Source organism: Peromyscus leucopus, chromosome 4, assembly GCF_004664715.2.
Source record: "Peromyscus leucopus breed LL Stock chromosome 4, UCI_PerLeu_2.1, whole genome shotgun sequence".
NCBI classification, from domain to species: Eukaryota; Metazoa; Chordata; class Mammalia; order Rodentia; family Cricetidae; genus Peromyscus; species Peromyscus leucopus.
In genome coordinates this window covers 41,300,302-41,324,794 of record NC_051066.1, presented here as the reverse complement: position 1 = coordinate 41,324,794, position 24,493 = coordinate 41,300,302, and the positions used below count along the sequence as shown (strand labels likewise).

The window sequence follows — 24,493 nt, the reverse complement described above, 5'->3', positions numbered from 1 at the left end:
TTGCTAGCTATTTCACCTAGTTGGGCTAGTAGTTTTTGCTAATGATGCTGTGTATGCCACTAGAGCAATGACTACTGCTGGGTTATCAGACTTGCCCTTCCACACCCCTTCATAGGATGGTTAGAAAGGAGACAGGACACTGTTCTTATTGGGGAGGATTTATCATCCATCCCAGATTTTCAAATTAATAGGTATCTACAGTGTACTAAGTCTCAAATGACCATAATTAGTCACGTATTTTCTAAGTAACTATGAGGAGGTAATTGAAGTCAAATGGCCAAAGGAAAATATGTCACTTACACAAAATAACTTTTTAAGTAAATCAGAAGAAAGCATAATAAAGAAAAGCAACATTTCAATAAGAAGCAAAACTCCCAACTGTCTTTTTGTTTTCTTCAGAATTTGTATTTTGTCACATGGAAGTATATTTGTTCCCTTCACAAGATGAAGCAAAGGCATAAATTCTCTTGCATGTCTGGGCTGAAAAGAGTTTAAAATCAAACAGGTGACCTTTGTAGTCTTTGGACTATATAAGAGAAGGCAAGCCGAGGGCTTGCTATTTTCCCTGTTATGTTTTGATGGAACACTCTTACATTCTGGGACAAGGACACAGTATACTATAATTTGGTTGTTTTCAGAAAAACCTGTTTACTGAGTGAAAATTGCATTATCAGATAACAATGGGGTAAAATTTACAATGCTTGCAAAACATGTATTGATATTTAATCAGGCTGTTGTTTAAACAGCTGATCCTATGAAATTTTACACAAATATTGAATTTTTCTGGTGCAGTTCTGGACACATTCAAGGACTCTTCCATATTACTTTTTGAGTAAAAATACTGAAGTGGTAGCACGGAACTCATAGTTATTCATCACCTAACTTTGAAATATCAGCACTGGCCCATTGGAATAACTGCTCAGAAACTAGCTTTACATTTACACAGAAAAAAACATTTCCAAGTATCTCGGTGTTCCTTTTCATTACAGAACATGATCAGGAATAAATAGATCATGGTTAAAAAAAAGTACATGGTTTTCAAACAGAGTAAAATAAATCTCCTTCACAGTTAAATCTGTTCTTTTTATGAGGAAGCAGACAATATCTATCTACAAGTACAGCCCTACAGAAGTCACTAGAAGGGAAGCTCCAACCTAAAGATGTTAACCTTACTCAAGAAAACACAAGAAATAAAAAAAATTACAGAAAAGAAAATCAAAAGATGGGAATCACACACACACACACACACACACACACACACACACACACACACACACATATAGCATGAATAAACTAACACTGCTCATTAGTAACTCTCAATATCAATGGTCACAATTCCATAATGAAAAGACAAACAGACTAACCAAATGGGTGCTAAAACAGGATCCATTAATTTGATGCATCCAAGAAGCATACTTTTACATCAAGGATAGACATTACCTCTGGGTAAAGGATGGAAAAAGATATTCTAAGAAAATGGACCTAAGAAGCAAGCTGGTATAGCAATTTTAATATTTGACAAAATAGACCAAACTAAAACCAATCAGAAGAGATAAGGGAAGCACTCTTTATACTCATCAAAGGGCATATCCACCAAAAGAACATTGTAATTCTTAACATCTATGCCCCAAACACAAAGGCATCCACATTCATAAAAGAAACACTACTATAGCTTAAATCATATATTGATCTTCACACTGAGAGTAGAAGACTTCAATATTCCACTTTCATCAACAGACTGGTCATCCAGACAAAAACTAAACAGAGAAATGCTGGAGATAACTAACATTACAGAGCCAGTGGATCTAACAGATTTTTACAGAACATTTCACCCAAATACAAAAGAATATACCTTTTTCTTAGCATCTCAATCAACTTTCTTCAAAACTGACCACATACTTGGGTATAAAGCAAGTCTGAAGAAATATAAGAAAATTGACACAACACCTTGCATCCTATCTGCCCACCAAGGATATCAATAACAACAGAACATTTACAAACACATGGAAGCTGAGAAAGTCACTACTGGATGAAAAATGAGTCAAGAAAGAAATTCAAGTTTTTCTAAAATGGGGAGAAAATAAATACAGATCATGCTCAAACTTAGGGCATATAACCAAGGCAGTTTTATAAGTCAACTTCATAACACGAAGTGCCTACATAAAAAATTTGGAGAGATATAATCATAGTAACTTTACTGCCCACCTGAAAGTTCTAGACTAAAATGAAGAAACCATGACAAAAGGAGTAGATGGCAAGAAATAATCAAACTTAGGGACAAAATAAAGAAAATAAAGACACAACCACAAAATACAAAGAATCATTGAAAAAAGTTGGTCCTTTGTGAAAATTAGTAAGACTGATAAGATAAGCCCTTATGCAAAGTACTGAAAAGGCAGAAAGAGAATATAAAAATTAAAACAATTAGAGATGAAAATAATAATCACAGATACTGAGAAAGTTCAGAGAACCATAACGATATACTTTAGAAGCCTGTACTCCATCAAATTGGAAAGTCTGAAAGAAATGTATAATTTTCTCAATACATGTCACCTACTAAAGTTAAATGAAGATTTCACAAGCCATTTAAACAGACCCAATACCCCTAGTAAGATTAGAATCAGTTACTAAAATCTTCCCACCAAAAAAAATAGTCCAGGGCCACACAGTTTTAGCACAGAATTCTATCAGACTTTCAAAGGAAAGTTAATGCCAATACTACTCAAATTATTCCCCCAAATGGAAACAGACAGGACATTGTCCAATTTGTTTTACAAGGCCACAGATATCCTGATACCAAAGCTACATAAAGCCCCAACAAAAATGAGAAATACAGACCAATTTCCTTTATGAGCATAAATGCAAATTTTCTTAAAACAATACTTGCAACCTAAATCCAATAAAATATCAAAAAGATCATTCATTATAATCAAGTAGGCTTCATCCCAGAGATGTAGGGATGGTATGTAATTTTGTAATTACATCAATATGTAAATTGATAAATGTAATCCACCATATAAGCAAACTCAAAGACAAAAATCACATGATAATCTCATTAGATACACAAAAGACCTTTGACAAGATTCAACACCCCTTCATGATAAAAATCCTGGAGACATTAGGGATATAAAAAACATATCTAAATATAACAAAAACAGTTTATAGGGAGCCCATAGCCAATATCAACATAAATGGAGAGAAACTCAAAACAATTCCACTAAAACCCAGGAACAAGAGAAGTTTGCCTCTTTCTCCATGCCTATGCAGTATAGAATCCGAAGTCTTAGATAGAGCAATAAGGCAATTGAGGAAGATCAAGGGGATAGAAATTGGAAAGGAAGAAATCAAAGTATCTTTACTGCAGCAGATTATACATAGTATAAATGAGTGATCCTAAAAATTCCACTGGAAAACTCCTACAACTGATAAATACTTTCAGTAAAGTTGTATTCAAAACTAACTCATAAATACCAGTTGCCCTACTGTATACAAATGACAAATGGACTGAGAAAGAAATCTGGGAAACAGCACCTTTTATGATAGCCTCAAATAGTATAAAATATATTGAAGTAACACTAGGAAAGTGAAAGACTTTCATGATAGAAACTTTAGGACAGTGAAGAAATAAATTGAAGAAGATATCAGAAGATGGAAAGCTCTCCCATGGTCATTGATCTGTAGAATTAGCATAGTAAAAATGGCCATCTTACCAAAAGCAATCTACAGATTCAGTATAATCCCCATCAAAATTCTAACATAATTCTTCACAGATTTGAAATTATATTTTCAGCTTCATATGAAAACCAAACAAACCAACAAAGAATAGGATAGCTGAAACAATCCCAACTAATAAAAGAACTACTGGAGGGATGACCATCCTGGACCTCCAATTGTATTACAGGGCTATAGTAATCCAAACAGCATGATATTGACACAAAACAGGCACATTGATCAAAGAAATATCATTGAATACTCAGACATAAATCCACACTTAGAGACACTGGATTTTCAATAAAGAAGACAAAGTACGCACTGAAAAAAAAAAGACAACATATTCACCAAATGGTACAATCAAACTTGATAGCTGTGTGAAAAAAAAAATGCAATAAATCTAGACTTATCACCCTATACAAAACTTAACTCCATTTAGATCAAAGACCTCAGCATGAAATTGGATACACTGAACTTGATCAAAGAGAAAGTGGGAGATAGCCTTTAATTCACTGGCACAGGAAAAGACATTCCAAATAGTACACTAAGATCAACAATTAATAAGTGGGACTTTATGAAACTGAAAATCTGCATGGCAGTAACACCTTCGTTTGGACAAAGCCACACTCTATAGAATAGAAAAAGTTTTTTTTTTTTTTTTTTTTTTTTTTTTTTTTAAACCAACTCCACATCTGAGGCTAATATTAAAGAATATATAAACAACTCAAAAAACTAGATATCATGAACAAGTGCTTCAATTAAAAATTGGGTACAGATCTAAATAGAGAATTCTCAAAGAGGAAATGCAAAAAGCTGAGAAACACTTAAAGAAATGTTTAACATCCCTAGTCATGGAAGTGCAATTAAATACTACTTTGAGATTTCGTCTTATACCCATCAGAATGACTAAGATCAAAAAACAAATGACAGCTCCTGTTTGTGAGGATATGGAACAAGTGGAACACTCACCCATTGTTGCTGGGACTGTAAACTCATACAAATAGTATGAAAATCAGTGTTGTGTTCCCTCAGGAAGATGAATTACCTCAAGATCCAACTATACCACTCTTGGGCATGTAGCCAAGGGATGCTTCATCTTACCTCAGAGATACTTCCTCAACCATATTCACTGATGCTCTACTCATAGTAGCCAGAATTTGGAAACAATGGAATATTGCTCCTCCATTTAAGAAAAATAAATTATGAAAGTTTCAGTTATCCAATAGAACTGGAAAAAAATCATCCTAAGTGAGGTTGCCTGGACCCAGAAAGATAGAGATGGTATGTGTTCATTTATATGTGGATATTGACTCTTAATTTAATGATTACCAAGCTATAGTCTGTAGATCTAAAATGACCAGGTATAATGTAAGGGACTAGAGGCAGGGAGGGGTATAGGTCTCTCTAGGAAGAGAAGTGGATGCGTCAGTGGGATTGGAAAGGGAAGATCAAGTCAGGAAGTGGAAAGGGAGATGGGGACAAGGGAGAGAATAGGGAAGAGACAACTGAAGTGGAGAGCCATTGAGGAGAGCTAAGGAAACAAAACATTTGCAGCATCTTAAAATATATAAATATACAAAGGTGATCTAAGTGAAATCACCAAATAATGGGAGAGACAGAAGCTCCCAGCTGGACATCTCTTGATGCCGAATGAAGTTTCCTGTACTGGGAGTGTGATCATCTAATTGAGTTTTTGGCCAAAGGAGTCCCATGGGAACCCCTCAAACAACCCAGGCTGTTGCCAAGACTACAGGTAGCTCTCTACAAACTGATGTCAAGGTCCTGTTGTCGAAGACAATACCTTTACAACTCATTGAACAGGAAGAGGCCAAACTAGTGCCTATCTAGAGCCTTCACCCCTATATACTAGTGTCTTTGGTGCAAGAAGGTACTCTGAACAGTACCAAGGAAGATATAGTACCCTTTGAGCTACAATGGTGTCTGGTCTGCAAAATATGCTATAGCAACGGGGGTACAAAGTTTGTGGGAGTAAACCATTAATACCTGGTTGGACTTAAGGTCCACTCTCCAAGATGGAACCATATCCTCCACTGCTAGGGTGACCAATGGACCTAGGGTAAAACCAAATGCTACTATTCTACTACAAGAACATAGTAATAAAATGATTCATAATGACACTCTGCTATATACTCATGGATCAGTGCCTTTCTTGGCCAACATCAGAAAAGCTTCCTTCTACAGCAGATGGGAACAAATATGGAGACTAACATCTAAACAATATGTAAAGTGTGAGAGACTTTGGAACACTTAGACCTAAATGGGATGTCTTAATCAAATGCCCACTCAAGGCACAGAAAACCCTGCAAAAGAGGCAGAAAGAGTGGAAGATCCAGAGGGAATGAAGAGCCCTGAAGCTCCAAGGAATCACAGGAAGATCTATCCATACTACTGCCGCCAGCCAAAGCCTTCCACAGGACCTGCCTTAGAGCTACACCAGTGACACCTGCTGGCCAAAAAGCGCCACTACACCCAAAAAACCATCACGAGGCCGGTAAGATAAGCAAGCCAGTGTTTTATTTCAGGTAAGAGTACTTGATAGTTTTATGCCTTGAAACTAACTAACAAATTTTGAGTAATTCTTATAATATGGCCAAAAACATTACTTCACAAGAATTTAAATTTTTTTTTGCCTGTATGATGATGATGAATGACATTTTCCAGGAAATATATGACCTTTCTAAGGTGTATCTGGGCTGTACCATTTTGGCATTTACCATAATAATTTATATAACATTCAAATACTGGTTTAATAATAATAACAAAGATGAGTCATTATTGGGACTGATACAGGCTTTAAAAGATAGCCATGAAGGTTTAGATAAAAAGATTCTTTCTCTGGAATCTGCTAACCAGGATTTACAAGAGAGTAATAAAGATTTACAAAACAGGCCTCTTAGTTTGGAATCTGCTAACTTAATATAAGAACTTTAGTCCATTAATAATAAATGTATATCCAAGTTTGATTTTATTAATAATAAATATGAATACTTAATGGATAGAACAATAACTCTCCAGGGTGAAGTTGTTGCTACTCAGACACTTTATAAGGAAGAAAGATTATCATTAACTGATAAAAATAAGGTCTGTGGAATCACGTGTTTCAGAAGAACATAAAACGTTGCATGATTCAATGAGAAATCTGGAAACTCTTGCAAAAGAGGAAGTTCACTCCCTAGAACAGAACCTAGGTGCAAGCCCTGGAAGAACTCTCAGTAAACATGACAAGGGACCTAATAAGCAGAAGGGCAAGACCACACAGGTATAACATCTCCAGATGGCCTTCATACAATAGTTCATTCTGTCATCATCCATGAGAGGCCAACAGATGATAGACACCTTGAGCCATATGTGGAATATTCAGTACAACCTATTTTGATGAGAGATTTTTAAAAATATGAAGGAAGCGATAGTCACATATGGATAGCGATAGTCAACATATGTAAGAGAGATGTTAAATTTGTGGTATACCTCTCATAGAATCATTCCAGGTGACTGGAATCAGTTAATTTCAGCTGTTCTAGAAAATAACCAGCAGTTACAATGGAAAAACTGGTTGAGAGAAGAGGCAAGAAATTTAGAGCAACAGGTAAACTCAGAGGTTTTGAGATCTCCCAAGATCTTGGTGAGGGCTGTTTTGCTGATAGGAATGTACAAGCCACTTATGATGAACATACAATATTCCTATGCTGAACAGTAGCTCTAAATGCTTGGGGAAAAATTCCAGAACCAGGAAAACCAACTGAGGTATATACAAAGATATTTCAGGGACCACAAGAACCTTTCACTGATATTTTTCCAAAAGCTGGCCACAGCTATAACAAAAGTATCAGGTAAAGAATTAAGACAAGTATTAACTGAGTCCTTGGCATTCAACAATGCTAATACACAAAGCAAAAGACTACTTACACCATGAAAGGTCAGATCAGCTCTTTTGGAATAATGGATTCAGTATTCTAATGGTGTTGAGTCTCTTAACTATAGTAATGAGGCTTGGATAGGAGAGGTAATTCCCAGAGGTGCAAGAAGGCCCTGTGGTACCAAATGTTTTAAACATAGTACACCAGGTCATATAAGTGAAAACTGTACATGGGGTGCTCCTAGAAGTAATAATGTTTCTAGAAATAATTCAAACAGGAGTCCCCAACCTTCTGGATTATGTAGAAGATGTGGCAAAGGCTGATATTGGACCAATAAGTGCAGATCAATAATAGTTATACGAGGCAACCCTTTAGTGGCAGGAAATGCATCAGGGTCCTCTTGGAGGCCTCTAAATTGAATGTGGTCCAAACATTTTCAGCCACTGTGGAGGAAATTCCTCCAGGACAATTAATAAACCAATGCCTAATGCACAGAACGATACTGCACTGGATGATAGAACAGCTCTGATAGATGAATCAAAAGTTCCAAAGATCACAATAAAATGAATATTTTGGCAGACTTCCATAAATGATCAAAGACCAAAGCTTAGAATTTGAATTAATGGCATTGTTCTGGAGGGCCTGGTAGACATGGGTGCAGATGGAGGGCCTGGTAGACATGGGTGCAGATGTGACAATAATTACACCAAAATCATGGCATCTGAATTGGCCTTTTCAAGAGGCAGATATCCAGTTTCTAGGGATTGGAACCTTATCTCAGATAAAACAGATTTCAAGATGGGTTGAATGCACAGGGCCAAAAGAACAGAGAGGAAGGTTGAAGCCATATGTAGCAAAAGTAGCAGTGAATCTTTGGGGCTAAGATCTGTTACAACAGTGGAATACCCAGATTAAAATTCCTACACTCTCAGAAAAAGAATACAGACCAATGCATGTTTCTAGGAATAATATTATAACATACTATAAAAAAGAGCCACCAACCATTCAGGCTGTACATGAACAAAGCACAACTGCTGTTGAACTCTCAGAAGTACGAACAGCTTTACCTTTAAAATGACTAACTAATAAACCTGTTCGAATTGGACAATGGCCTTTGAGAAAAGAGAAGCTACAAGCTTTAGAACAGCTGGTTCAAGAGCAGTTAAATTCACAACACATTGAAGAATCTACCAGCCCTTGGAATTCTCCTGTATTTGTTATTGAAAAATTCTGGTAAATGGAGAATGCTGACAGATCTGAGAGCTATTAATAAAGTAATTCCACCTATGGGCTCCCTACAGACTGGTATGCCCTTCCCCTCTCTGCTACCCAAAGAATGGCCTATAATAGTTATTGACTTAAAAGACTGTTTCTTTAGCATACCCATACAAGAAAATGATAAGACAAAAATTTGCCTTCACAGTACCTAATTATAACAATTCCCAGCTAGTAAAGAGATATCAGTGGAAGGTCCTCCCATAGGAAATGTTAAACATTCCTACCCTGTACCAATATTTTGTGCAACAACCATTGGAGACAATTTGTGTGAAGTTTCCACAATCCATAATTTATCATTATATGGATGATATCTTATTAGCTGATCCAAAATTAGGCACATTAGAAAGCAAATTTGAAGAAGTAAAAAAGGTTTTTTTCTTGCTGAGGACTACAAATTGCTCCTGAAAAAATATACAAACAGGAGATTCTATTAATCACTTAGGATATAAGACAGAGCTATAAAAAAAATAGACCCCAAAAGTTACAACTAAGAAGAGATTGAATGCAGGCTCTTAATGATTTTCAAAAGTTTTTAGGAAGCATCTCCAAGTTACTGAGTATCATGGGAATGCTCAAAGATGGACTAAGGAATTTCACTAATACTCTAAAAGGTGACAAAGAATTAAATAATACAAGAGAATTATCAGCCAAAGCCAAGAAGGAATTGGCTCTAGTAGAAAAGACAATTTGAGAAACACATGTGGCTCGTGTGAATCCAGAAGTTAAATGCATTCTTGTCATATTCCCCTCCAGACATTCCCCCATAGGTATTTTGATGAGGAGGGAAGATATTATATTGGAATGCATATTTCTATTATGTAAACCAAGTAAGAAGTTAAAGACTTATATAGAAAAGACATGTGATATGATTCAAAAAGAAAAATTAAGACTTTGCCAGTTGACAGGAATGGACCCAGCAGAAATTGTAGTACCTTTAACTAATGAGGAAATTTCCTTACTATGGAAAGATAATGAATATTGGCAGAGATCCTGCAGTAACTTTTTGGGAGAGATTAACAACCATCATCCCAAAAGCAAGAGAATAGTGCTGTGGAATGTTCTCTATGCTGTGAAAATGTGTTGCTATGATTGATTGATAAAATGCTGATTGGCCAGTAGCCAGGCAGGAAGTATAGGTGGGACAAGGAGAGAAGAGAATTCTGGGAAGTAAGAGGCTGAGGCAGAGAGCTGCCAGCCACCTTGATGAGAAACAGATGTTAAGATACCGGTAAGCCAAGAGTCATGTGGCAGCTTATAGATTAATAGAAATGGGTTAATTTAAGATATAAAAACAGATAGCAAGAAGCCTGCCATGGCCATACAGTTTATAAGTAATATAAGTCTCTGTGTGTTTAATTTGGGTCCGAGTGGCTGCAGGAGCTGGGTGGACACAGAAATACTCCAGCTACAGAATAGAATTCATAAAGATGATTGAATGGGTCCTTCCTCGCATTGTATGACAAAAGCCAATTTCTGGAGTCCTCACATTTTATACTGAATCAAATAAATCAGGGAAATCAGGATATAAATCACGAGACTTAAGTAAAGTGGTTCAAAGTCCATACAACTCTGTACAAAAGGCAGAACTGTATGCCATTCTTATGGTACTGATGGACTTCACAGAACCTCTCAAGATAGTCACTGACTCATTACACAGAGAGAGTTGTTTTACATATTGAAGTTACTGAATTTATTCCTGAAAATACAGAATTAACTTCATTACTCATACAATTGCAGGAAATAATAAAAAATAGGGAACATTATATATATATATATACATATACATATATACACACACACACACACATATATATATATATATATATATATATATATATATATCACATATCAGATCCCATATAAGTCTGCTAGGACCTCTAGCACAAGGGAATGATGAGACTGATCAGTTATTAAAGGTAATGTGCTAGAAGCCTCAGAATTTCATAAGAAACACCATGTAAATAGCAAAGGTTTGAAGAAAGATTTCTCCATCACTTGGCAACAAGCCAAGGATATTGTTTAAAAAAAATGTCCTACTTGTTCTTTATATAACCAACTCTATTACCTGCAGGGAGCAATCCAAAATGTATACAAAGAAATTAAATTTGGCAGATGGATGTGTTTCATTTTTCAAAATTTGGAAGATTAAAGTATGTACACCATACCATTGATACCTATTCAGGATTTCAGTGGACAAACCCTATGAGTTCTGAAAAGACTGATTCTGTGATTATACACTTATTAGAAGTTATAGCCGGGCGGTGGTGGCGCACGCCTTTAATCCCAGCACTCGCGAGGCACAGCCAGGCGCATCTCTGTGAGTTCAAGGCCAGCCTGGGCTACCAAGTGAGCTCCAGGAAAGGCGCAAAGCTACACAGAGAAACCCTGTCTCGGAAAAAAAAAAAAAAAAAAGAAGTTATGGCCATCATGCAAATACCTGTACAAATTAAGACAGACAATGCCCCAGCATATGTCTCTAATAAAATGAGATAGTTCCTTGCTTATTACAATATAAAGCATGTTACAGGTATACCACACAATCCCAAAGGCCAAGCTGTCATAGAAAGATCCAATTGAACTTCAAAGGATATGCTAAATAAACAGCAACAGGTAACAATGACTCCTAGAGATAGAGTACCTAATGCTTTATTAACCTTGAATTTTCTCAATGCTGATGAGAAAGAACAACAGCTTCGGAGAGACATTGGGTAACAGACAAAACTTCTGAGCTAAATCAACCAGTTTATTTCAAAGATGTGTTGACCTCATAATGGAAACCAGGATATATTCTACATTGGGGAAGGGGTTTTGCTTTTGTTTCTGCAAGAGAAGAAAAGCTATGATACCAACAAAATTAATAAAAACTTGTTTTGAATAGTAGAAACCCCTTGATGAGAAGTAAATACTCATCCATCAGTGTGGCTTCTCTATAAGTTGTAAGAGAAATTTAAGAAACAATGGTTGGGGGAGGGTTCTGTTTTTGTCTTTACAGGATAATAGAAATACCCATCTTCATCATAAGGCCTTAGATATACAGACATCCACAGCAGAAAGAAAGAATCTGTTGGTATCAATCTACACAGGGTAATATCTTACTGCCTGCCATCTATCTCTTTAATTCTAGAAAAGTTATGGTTCTGATTCAATTATATACCAAGCTGACTTTGGAGTTGGAATTGGTTCACTCCTTCTCTAAACCCAAGCATATTGCTAAAAGAAAAGTTTGAGAGATTCTGTCTCATATCAGAAGAGTTGTCTGATGTGGGAAAGAAGAAAAACCAATAAAAAGGGACCACTGTCTTCAAGATTCTAATTCTCTCCATGCTTATTCTTGATTTCTCAAAATCCTTTCTTACATGTCATGTCATCTTTAAATCCAAACTTTACATTTTGATATTAATAATGTTCAAGTTTTTCCAGTAAAAAATGAGTTTTTCCAATAGCAATCTTTGAAGTCTCCAGAAGGATGATGGGGTCACACAACAACAACTCTACCCAGTCCAGAATGATGCCATGGTATTCGCAAACATTACTCAATGATCAACCTCAGACTGAAAACTCTCCAAGATAATTCCATTATAAGATGGTTTATTATACTACACATCTAGCCAGAATCTCAGACAACCTTACCCATTACTCTGAGACTGGCTGCAGATTCTACAGTTAGTCCAACTGAAACTTAACTTACAGGACCCTGCATAGATACTGTTGCCCCCTGAACAGCAGGAAGCAGTTCTAAGAAAATGATGCCCTCTTTTCCCAAAGATTTCATGTTTCTGAGGGTTATGGATAATAGTTACAGGGTTAGGGGTGTAAGAAAACATTGGCCTCAGTATTCCACTTAAGAAAAAAAAATGGGAATGGATAGGTATAGTATGTTAAGGTAGATTATTGTATATACTAGTAAACTAATTTAGTAACAAATCAGCCTTAGATAAATTGCACTGTTATGGATTCTTGTATATTGATACAAACGTAAGCTATTTTTATATTTTATTCCAGATAATTTGTATATTGATACAAATACAGTACCATATTTGTTGTAATGTATATGTATTCATACTCTTATTTGAAATGTCGATACAAGCATAAAATTATATTTGTCATACTGTTTGTATGTTCTACTTCTGTTTAGGATATTTGATATTTTGATATATATTTAGGATTATTGTCATATTATATATTGTACTATACATTCTTACCTCTGCTTTAGCTATTTTGTATATTGTCACAACTTTGTAGTCATTGTCCTTTTACTGTACATTTGCTTACAGACTGTTTACCCTGTTTACATGAAGTCTTAGTCCTTAGGTTATCTAGGTAAATAAGTTTTACAGATTTATATTCACCTATGCTTGTCATCTCTATAGTTATGTTAGTTAGGTTCTCCAGACTTACAGAAACATATGTCAGATGGATAGGTAGTCTTCCAATACTTCATAGACCTAGAGAATATAGCATTTAAATGTTTTGATAACTTGGAATTCTATTGACGTGAGACACAATTGCTCCTGACAGCACCAATATGATCCCGAGAGAATGTTGGGCTTCTGAGACATTTCTGTTTGGAAATTTGTCTTCACCTTGGCACAAAATGGTCTACTGGACAAAGAACTGCTCTTGCCTCGACTGCTGACAGTAAAATGGTCTGACAGATACTCTAGGCCTATAGCCAATTTGAATGCACCAACGATGCTGAGAAACTTGAGGTAACTGTCTGGGCTGCCAGCCGTCTCTGTCTACTCTTGCAAGATTTCTGAAAGTTGCTTGCATCCTTCTCCTGTTTCTCAGGTATTATTATATTCCTTCCCAGGTCTTTGATGGGATTGAAGACTAACAGTTATAGTTACAATCTTCTTGTATCTTAGCTAAAACATATTAAGTATTAGACTTAGTTTCTTTAGGATAGGACACCTTTTGGAATGATCTTTGCAATGTGCTGTTTACCTATGCTCCAGTCTTCTCTGGATTTTCACATTTTAGTATGTGTCTCTTGTTTGATACTGTTTGTATTGGTTGTAGTTCCATCTTGTCTAGGTCATTATCCCTTATTCATCCTGGACAATATTTGATAATCATTCCTATTGTTTATAGTTTTGTATTATGTTAGAACTTTCTTATTTAGACAAAACGGGGAGATATAGTGGGTAGTTGTTCCAGTTTTAACCTGGAAGCACTGCTCCTAGTGAGGCTTCTGGTAACTGCCGTGCCTACCTATGACCTGCCCCTGGGGTGGGGCCAAGGTGGGAGCTCTTAAGACCTGAGATCTAGATGTGCCAGGTCTCTTGTTTCCTTGTAAGCCTAGATGCTGGATGGTAGACTGAGCAGATTCTGCAGAGAATACCACTGGACTGCATTCCACCTCTTCCAGATCTTGTAACCAATTCCTTTACTGGTTGTAAGTTACCCCCAAATAAACTTCCTTAATAAATCCCTCAATAATATGTAATCTTTTTTTCTCAGAAGCCCTTTGCATATGTATTTGGCTACCAGTTTATTGTGTTTATGGGATGCCTGAATGTGTGAATGAGTTTTTCTCTGAGTCTATATCTATTTCTTGGGCTCTTTTTCTTCTGTTTGTTTTGTCTTTCTTGATATATTAGTTCTTGTTGTATCTTATTATATCATAATTTATATTATTAAGTCTTAGAAGCCTGTTTGTTTTCTCATGAGAGATAGAAAGAGTGTGGATTCAGATGGGAGGGAATGAGGAGGAACTAGGAGAAGTAGAGGGAGGGCAAAACTAATTAGCATAAAAGAAAAAACCTATTTTCAATAAAAGGAAAAGTACAATTAGATAACAGTATTATATCAGGTCTCTACCATTTACCACAACTTAAATGCAAGCTAAAATAGAGTTGAAGCTGGTTAAAACATAATAGGGTGTTGTGTGATATTTTGAGTTCTGACAAATAAAGCTTGCCTGGAGATCAGAGGGTGGAGCTACCCACTAGCTAACCATAGAAGCTGGGCATGGTGACACACACCTTTAATTCCAACACTCGGGAGGTGAAGACAGGAAGTGATAAGGCAGGGTGGAGACAGGGTCTTGGCCTTTTCGTCAGAGAATCCAGAGAGGTAAGAAGTCACTTGTGGCTGCTCCTCTGCATCTCTGAGCTTTCAGGTTATTACCCCAATATTCTGACTCCTGGTTTTTATTCACAAGACTAATTAGGCTCACAATTCAATAGGGTCATTAAATAACTCATTGAATAAAGGTATTTCCTACCAAATCTGAAGACCTAAGTTGCATTCTTTGATCCATATGGTAGAAGAGAACCAGTTCCTGCAGGTTTTCCTATGAGCTCCATATGTATGTCATGACACATACATGAAACATAAATAATAAATAAATAAAGGCATACATATAAAATATACACATAAGTAACCAGATGGATGGAATGGAAATTAAAAATCTACAAAATATAGAATGAGTATCATACATTTGCATGGGTTTCACAGCTCGATTTTTATACAAACTCTATCAAGTACTTAGTGTTATTTATGCCCATATATAATAAAGTAAATGCACAGATAATCAAAAACTTTCAAATGATCCTATCATAAAGTCACTAAACCATAGAAGTCTATTTAATAGAAGTCTACTTAAGACCCCTGACATTGGTGCATATGTGCATTCTAACACAACATTTTCATGGCCTTCAGATTACTGATTCATGGAAATGACATCCAGATTGCAGTTTGCACACCCTTTGAAGAACTTGAAGGTTGTATCATAATCCTTAGCTTGATAAGATAAGGTCTGTAGTGGGTGGCTGTTTGAGCCATGTCCTGAAGCACTGCCCCTAGTAAGGTAGCCCATAACTGTTACACCTGCCTATGACCTTGAGGTACATGCCCCTGGGGCATGGTTGTTGAGGGGGGACCCCTAAGTCCTGGAATGCACAAACATCCCTCCCTATGATACCTCATGGTTTTGGAGGCTGGAACAAACCAAGGCAGAGCTTGCCAGAGAACAGCATTGGACTGTGCCTCACCCTTCCAAGATCCTGCAACAAATTCCTTTATTCTGTCTTGTGAGTTAACCCTCAAATAAATTCCTTTGCTTATTAAATAGACTCCATGGATTACTAGTGATATAATCCCAAAAAGGTCCAAACAATCATAAACAAATTTAGTCAAATTTTAAGTTATTTAGAGAGAAAATCTAGATGTACATACTTTCAGTCTTGCTTCAGAATCCATTGTAAGTATCCTGGCTTTTCCTTGATTTTATTCTTACAGCCTGCTTCTAACAGCACTGCAGAAGGTCAAGACATCAATTATGCTCATCCAGGTTTGTACTGGTTCCTTTCATTACCAGCAAGATACAACCAAAAATCTCACTGGCAGAGGGATGCTCAATGGAGGGATTTCTCAGATCAGACTGGCTTTTGGCCAAATCTGTATGACATTATCTTGAGTGTTGATTGATGTGGGACTGTCTGCCCAACCCACTGTGGGCAGGGTCAACAATGAGTAGGTAAGTCTTGGGTTATAAAGAAATCTTGCTGAGCAGGAGCCAGGGAGAACAAACACCATTCTTCCATAATTTCTACTTCAATTCCTAACTCCATTTTCCTGCCTTGACTTCCCTCAATGGTAAATTGTGACCTGGAAGTATAAGACAAAATAAACCCTTTCCTCTCCAAGTTGCTCTTGGTTGTGGTGTTTATCACAACCACAGAAAAAAGTCACCAAAAGAATTTTCAAACACTAATGAGAAGAAATGTCCCAAAGGAAGCATACACACTTCATTCGTTAGAAGATGCAGTGTTTCTCCTAACGTACTCAACTTATATCTCAAAGGAAAGGGCTGGCCAAAGACAAATTTAGTTGTAGAAACCAGAAAAGTGAGTATGTGGAGTTTTCCCATTTCTGTAGTAGGAAGTAGTAAACAGAAGGAAAGATCTTGGGATGGTGGAGGGCTAGCCAGGTTACAATGTCTCCCAGATAGTTCATATCTGGAAAGATTAAAGACTATTTCTGCTTCAGGGTAGCTCACAATGTGGTAGCAGAAATAAAATACGTTCATAAACCACCATAACGCCAGGTAGAGAGTGCAGCGTGCAGTTCTAGCAGACATGACCTGCGTCTTCAGGGCATGCCTCCTTTTCAAGAATCTGCCTTTGCTATGGCTGCAACAATAACTCGAAGCTCTGGGTTTATTTGTCCCCCTAGTGTAGCAATCTCAGAGCAAATAAAAAACATACCTCTTTCATGTTGCCACCTCTAGTGAAAGCCCTGGAGACACAGGGACAGCACTGCCTAGGTCACATGACTCTCTATCCTGAGGCCATTGCCCCTCACAATGGGCAGTGTGAATCAGAGGATGACTGTGTTATCCGTAGTTAGGGGAACATCAGGCTGCACAGAGGTTACTGAGGAACCACTTCATTGTCAGAAAGGAGGTTTTCCTCATTGGTAAGGTTGCTGAATAAGTAACACGTATCCACCCTAAAGCAGATGCTGCTATCACAGGAACAGGAATAGTGAGTTACTGCACACTTAGTCCCACAGGACTAAGAAGAATTTGCTCACGTGGACCCAGTTGGTTAGTAAAGCAGTACTCGCCCTGACTCTTCCCAGTGTTGCTGACTGTTCCTCACATAAATGGCATCTTGTCATTGCTGGTGATTACTTGTTGCAGGAAAATAGCAAACTACATTTTGCTATCTATCAAAATTACATCTCTGGAAGGTGAAGATGCTTACGTGTCAAAGGAATTCATGGTACATTTAATATTAAATTTATCTAATGCTCCAAATGATGCAATTTTGTCCATTTGTGGTGTTTGAGAAATGTAATACATTTCACATATTCATGTAGATATTTGACTTTCATTTCATCACATTTTATCCATCCTGAACACCCACACAGATCTTCCTCTACAACTTTCCTTGACCCTAATTTTCTTTTCCTCAGATGAGTGGGCCATTCCTGCCGCCCCCATTTATCATAACTGTTTTTCTGCTTGGACTTCTAAACTGTGGCTTCAACTGTTAATGCTCTCTGGAAACTTCACTCTGGAGTTCACCTCCTTCAGTGGCCCCATCTCAATCCAAATTTTCCTTGACCTTCACATGGCATTTTTTTTTCCTGCTAATCAATTTCTCTTTCTTTCCTCCATTGCCTTTGCTTTGGCCCTTGAGAACTTGACTCTGAATTACAGTTCCAAAAATGGTGAAATGGTGAGCCACCTCTCTCTCTCTCTCTCTCTCTCTCTCTCTCTCTCTCTCTCTCTCTCTATCTATCTATCTATCTATCTATCTCTCCTCTGTGCAATGAACTTTCTTCATGTACTCAATCTGAATTTTGAATTTTGTGTTTGGGCAGAGTACCTCCTTTAGCCTAAAGCAGACCCTTCCTTCAAATTATACTACAGCTTGGTAATCATTCCAGTTGACAGTAATGCCCCCCCAACTTGTAATATTATCACTCTTACATTTAATTGTTTTCTGTACTCTTCCATTGTTGATATTATCAATCCTTCCAGAATACAGACCTTTTATGCAAGTTATATTCTGGGTTACTTCTGGGTCATTGAGTATTTCATAAATACATTTCAAAAATGTTTTCAATTAAATTTGTTCTCTAAATAAGCATATTCAATATTTCTGTGAAACCACAAAAATTTGAAGGTAGTGGGATCTTTTTTTTTAAACTTAATGGGTTAAAAATTGAAAAGGAGTCAATTATGTAAATTAAACTTTCATGTTCCTAAATGCAGAATTTCTGGGAAGGAAAGGTGTGTAATGGCATGTCTCAAGGGATGAATACATTCCAGAAACATCAAAGAATAACACTGCAATCTTTAGAGCAATTAATATCCATTTCAAAAACTTAAACCCTCCCAAATTAATACCAGCATCACATTTTACAGACACTTAATATTTTAACATTTCTACATTTTAATAAGATTTTGCTAGTATGAAAATAAAGCCATTATAAAAGACAGTTTACATTCTCACTAATTCTACGTGATTTAAAATTTCATATACAGCAAAAAACTAAAGGATAAGAAAGGATTAAAGGATATGAAGCATTTTAATTAAGAGCAAATATCCATGTATGAAAGGACACAAATTCAGATCACTGTATCCCTAAATATATTAATAGAAATAAAAAACCATTTCTGCCAGTTACATATGTCTGACTAGAATGTCTGATTCTTGAAAGACTCAACTTTCATACAATTGGTTCTGGGGCTTGTAGTTGTCCTGTATTTCAGTAGCTGACACTGCTTCTTTCTGACACTGTGCCTTCATTGTGGCCAAACACAACCTCTGTTGTTTCCAACATCAGCTCTTAAATTTCCTCTACTTCCTTTTCTGGGGTGTGTATTTTCAGTGTGTGACAAGCAGCTTTCTTTGGCCTAAATTGCTGCCACTTTTGAAAGGGGGTTGTTCTTACATGCTACTGAAACCATCCTGACTTGGGAGGTTTCTTTCTTCATGAAACTGCATGTCTTAAATGTTTATGTCACAACGAACTTAATGAAAACCATCAGTGGAAATATGCTTTACTGTCAATTTATAAAGAAGTTCCAGATGCCATGAAACAATTGCTGTTTTTTTAGATCATTAGTAGAGGGTCAAGCTTGTCTACACAGCCCTCCAGGGGTGCTGCTGGGCCCTTCGATTTCGCCTAATCTTGTCTCCACAGCCAAGTGAGAATCATGAAGACTCAGCTCTTACCAAGCTTGTCTTCGGCTAGTTATCTGTTTATAGCTAGTTGTTTTACATTTTGTTGTCTAATTCATATTTATTGGGAATGTATAAAAGTAGATGTGCTTAATAAATTGAATGAATAAATTTTTTATTCTAATCAAATTAAATGTGTCTATATCCCTGAATAAAAATTAGTGCACAGTTTTGAAACATTTGAATGTTTGTACTTTCTGCTGACAGAAAACTCATTTGGGTCATGCACAGTGCTTGCCCACACAGAATCACTCTAGAACAGATACGGCCCCTTGCTTGCGCCTTGGCTTGTGTCTATGACTTCTATGCAGGTTTTGTTTGTTAAGTGAGTGAATGAACAAATGAACATTTCTCAGGAATTACGACCTTGAACCACACTGAGCCAATACACCCAGTAATTCCTAGGCAGGCCTGGTAGTAAGTACCCACAGTCCCAGCTATTCAAGAGGCCGAAGCAGAAGGAACACAAGTTTGAGGCCAACCTAGTCAACTTAGTGAGTCTCTGTCTGAAAATAAAAAGTGAAATGAGGGCTGAATACAGCTCGAGATTAGAGGACTATTCTGGTATCTTCAGGGCACTCGGTTCAATTCCCATCACTGCAAAATCATTTTTAAAATGGTGGTAAGGATAGAGTTCATTTGGCAGACTGTTTGCCTAGCCTTCATGAAGTGATGTGTTTTATCCTTGGTACCACACCCATCAGGCACAGTGGAATACCTCTGGAACCTCAGCACTTGGAAAGCAGGGAAAGGAGGATCAGAAGTATAAACCCATCTTCAGCTACTTAGTGAAATGGAAGACAATCTGAGACACATGAGGCTCTGTGCCCCCCAAAATGAATGAATGGATGGATGGATGAACAAATAAATAAATAAATACAACCCTAAATATAAAAAGTCTCAAGAGTAGGGGTGAAGAGACATTTTGAATGTCTATGGATCTGGTTTTGACAAAGGGGAGGCAATTTGGACAGAATCCACCTTCCACGTAATAGGAATGTTTTGTTATCTGTCCTTTGAAGCATTCATTTCTTCTGTCCCCAGTGCAGGGTTGTATTGCTGGTAGCTACAGTTAGACCTGCTCTTAGTATTATGCTGCCTAAAAAACTTTACCATTTAGTAAACTATCTTAAAAATGAATATTTTCTTAGTTCGCAGGCTATTCATTATTTCACATATTAGTAACATTTTTATTGACACCAGATGGTTTTCAACAAAAAGAAACAAATATAGTATCTGTTGCGTGTTGTGGTAATTTTGCCTCCTTCCATCTCCTTCAATGTACGCACATTCTTTTACTCATTTCCTTGGCAACAGTCATAGCAAGGATTTCAGCAGAATGCCAAAGAATAAATATAGTTGTTGATAATGTCATAGCCGATTATTTATAAAATCTCTCTTTCATCATCTTAACAGCAGTTTGAAATTTCACAATACAGTCCCAGTTTTTATGACTAACTCTGGGTCAAGGATGCCTGCATTCTAACAGCAAAAACCATTAAAAGATGCTATGCCAGAAGGTGTACATTAGTCAGGAGAGTTTAGGACAAAAGAAAGAATATATATCTTAAAGTGACTCAGAATCAAGATTCCCAATTTTATACAATATTAATTGGTACAATCTAATGAGTTATGCTGCATCATTGGCTTTCATTTCTTTAATTGATAAAAAAAGCTCAGCCAGCAACAGTGAATCTCAAGGTACTGTGAACAGAAGAAACCCTGGCAAAACAATAAAGTGAAGAAGATTTTACTTCCATTCTATAACATGGATTCTTAGTTGGTAGTCACCAGTGCTGCCCATATAATGAAGGCAGTAAGTCTCTGGAACATAATGGAACTCCAAAATTTCTAGCACTCATTTGGGTTTTGAATGTCTATGGATCTGAAAAAGCAGTGCAGACTTTTGTTCCGAGTTTACAGGCCAATAACCATGTTGTGGAAGTACGGTAGCTGGTTTAGGAACCAGTGTGATGCTAAGTGGAGAAATGCAGTGAAAACCGATGACTTCAAGTTCCAAGTTCAGTTTTTTGCTTTGAAATGAGTATCCACAGGGTCGCAAAGATGTTTGGCTAATTGTTAGATATTGTGTTTATCTTACTCTCCTCAATGTGTAGATGACCTAGATGTCCTGGTCATCCATGATTCTGAATTTTGACTGAAAAGATGTGGGAAGAGAGCTCCATACTTGTTTATAATAACCTGCCAAGAATAATTCTACAGATTTTAACACACCAAAAGAAAATTAATAGAGATGCATGACATCCAAAAGATAGACTAGTCAAGGATCCTCACCACTGCATGTCCCAGAAACTTGCATTTCACTGTGCTCTGTGTAAGAAATAATTTTATATTATTTTAAGTCACCAAGAAATTGGGCTGTTATATGTCCATATGGCCATGTAACTCATAGCACCCCCTTCCATCGTATACTTCTGAAGGATAAAAATCATAACAACCCCCAACATTGACATATTAGTCTGTTTTTCTTTCTCTGTCTTCTTTGCCCTTATTTTTCCTTTCCATAGACAGATAGCCCTGTACTTTCTGCCCCAGGATCACAGGGAACCATGCACTAAAGTGTGAAGAAAGCTATAGAACACTAAGTAAATTCATTATGATTCCTCCTCATTCACTTACAAAAGCCTATGGCCAGAGCCAGAACAATTTGTGAATATGGGTCAAATGATTTAACCAAAGACAGACATAAAGGAAAAAGCTAATCCAGTAGGTTAGAGAGTGCCCTGACTGCATGGGAAGGTAATGCAGGCTCTGAGAACGAACATTTCCTGTGGTTACCCCTCAGTGAAATTCATCGAACTAGGGACTCCAATATCTACATCTTGATCCTGGAGCCTTGCCTCTCCAATCTAAACACATCCTTGTTCTATGAAGCAGCAAAGGAGTCAACCCAGACCAGTAACACATATGAGTCTTTGGGTTTATGGAGTATTTTCTTAGCTCACAAGAATGGTGTTTTGAGCAGGCTAGATCCTTCCTGGTGAAGATGTGATGAACCTTTGTGGAAATAAGTTCAAGTTCCCTGTTAGGTCAGTGACAAACTGTGTATGATCTTCTACACATATCCTGGCACTTTCCACAGTTCTCAAGTAAATTCTGAACCCTTATCCTTGTAGCAAGGCTAGATCCTAGGACAATCTAGACAAAGACATCAAGAAGCCTATGAGTCAAGTAGTGATTTGAATGAGAATGGTTCCCAGAGGCTCATGTATTTGAATATTTAGTCTTCAGGTGGTGATACTGTTTAGGAAGGACTAGGAGGTGTGACTTTTTTGAAGGAGGTGTGTTGCTGCGAGTGCACTTTGTGGTTTGGAAATTCCACACCCTTCTAAGTTGTAACCTGCCTTTCCTGTCTTCTGGCTGTTGTCTCCATATGTAAGCTCTCAGCTACTTCTCCAGAGAAATACCTACCTGTAGCTGCCATGCTCTCCAACATGATGGCCATTGACTCACCCTCTGAAAATGTATGCCAGCCCCAATGGAATGCTTTATTTTCTAAGTAGCCTTGGTCATGGCATTTTGTCACAATAGAAAAGTAACTAAGATAGGTTGCAAGGTGACGATGACTTTCATTTAATTCCAGAACAGAGATTCTGGGGTTCCTTCAAGATCTGATAATGCCATAGGATCTATGATCATATGATCTTTGGGAACAGGCCTCACCCTGGTTTTAGAATGCAACCCATGTAGATACACAAATCATTATAAAATACATAGTTTCCTGGTATGCCTATTCAAGAACAACAGTGAATTAACAAGCTATCCAAGCCCACAGTTTGGAAGAAAACAGGCATGGAGTACTAAAAGAGTACTACAAATCTGTTTTTCTCAACAATAGCCCAAGTAGACAAATGAACAGGACCCAAGTCAAGGGATCCTAAGTATAAAATAAAGGGCTGAGCATAATGGCCTCCAATACTACTAATCACCACCTAGCTATATAACAGTTACCCCTTTATTTTGTACTTAGGATCCTATGCCTTGCTTTATGTTGTTCTGCTGTAGACATGATAAACATTTAAGAAGTTTAACTTGATTAGATCTTAGTTTTGATAAGAAGAGATCTTTTAGTTTGAGAGCAAACATAAAATGGTAAAAGCAAATGTTTGATGTCAAAACCACTGCAATTAAAGGAATGCTATTTGCCACAGCTGGCTAATGTACATACTAAGTACAGACACTGGACGAAGATGACCAAGAAAAATTGCAGTGCAGTGTGGCATCTTCTAGAGATTTGAAAAATGTTCCAGTTTACACTTCTGTATAATTGATACTTGTCATCTCTGTCACTTTCTGGTTATCCTCCAAAAGTCCAGAGACAATTTCACTAACTACGTGATTGAAAGTATCAGTGGTGTGTGTGTGTGTGTGTGTGTGTGTGTGTGTGTGTGTGTTTGGGAGAAGAAGGCATGCAAAGACTAACACTATTTTAAAGCTTTCTATGGGGAAGTTTTTTTTTTTTTAATCTCATTATCATGAAAAGTTGGAAGGCATTCTCTTTTTTAAATGATTGCAAAGTTTAAAATGCAAGTTGGGAATTCACATGAATGCCTAGAACTATGAGTCACTGAAAAATCCTGGAAATGCTGTTAAAACAGCCCCACACTCCTCCTCCCAGGAAGGCTTTCTAAAACATTATAATTCTTTGGAATATGCAGTGTAGACAGAGGGATAGAGAAGTCTCAAGTTTTTCATTTGTTTGTTTTCAGTTGCTAGTTTTTCCAATTGAAGATAATTGCAAAAAGAAAGAAAGAAAGAAAGAAAGAAAAAGAACCCTCCCAAACCAAACCTGTATATATCTTCAGTGCATAAGGTGATGTTTTGATATATGCATACACTTAAAAAGATGTGTACAATCAAGGAAATTAATATTCCCACCACGTCCCATAGTTTTACTTTCCT

At 37.0% G+C, this 24,493-nt stretch overlaps 1 long non-coding RNA gene across 1 annotated transcript in view; it reads right to left on the bottom strand.

Annotated features, from left to right (window-relative positions):
* Positions 1–17,124, bottom strand: part of LOC119087763 — a 37,393-nt gene extending 20,269 nt beyond the window's left edge. Inside the window, exon 1 of the long non-coding RNA XR_005091241.1 lies at positions 17,081–17,124. This is a non-coding gene — a long non-coding RNA (uncharacterized LOC119087763). The remainder of the gene's footprint in view (positions 1–17,080) is intronic.
* Positions 17,125–24,493: the final 7,369 nt, after the last annotated feature.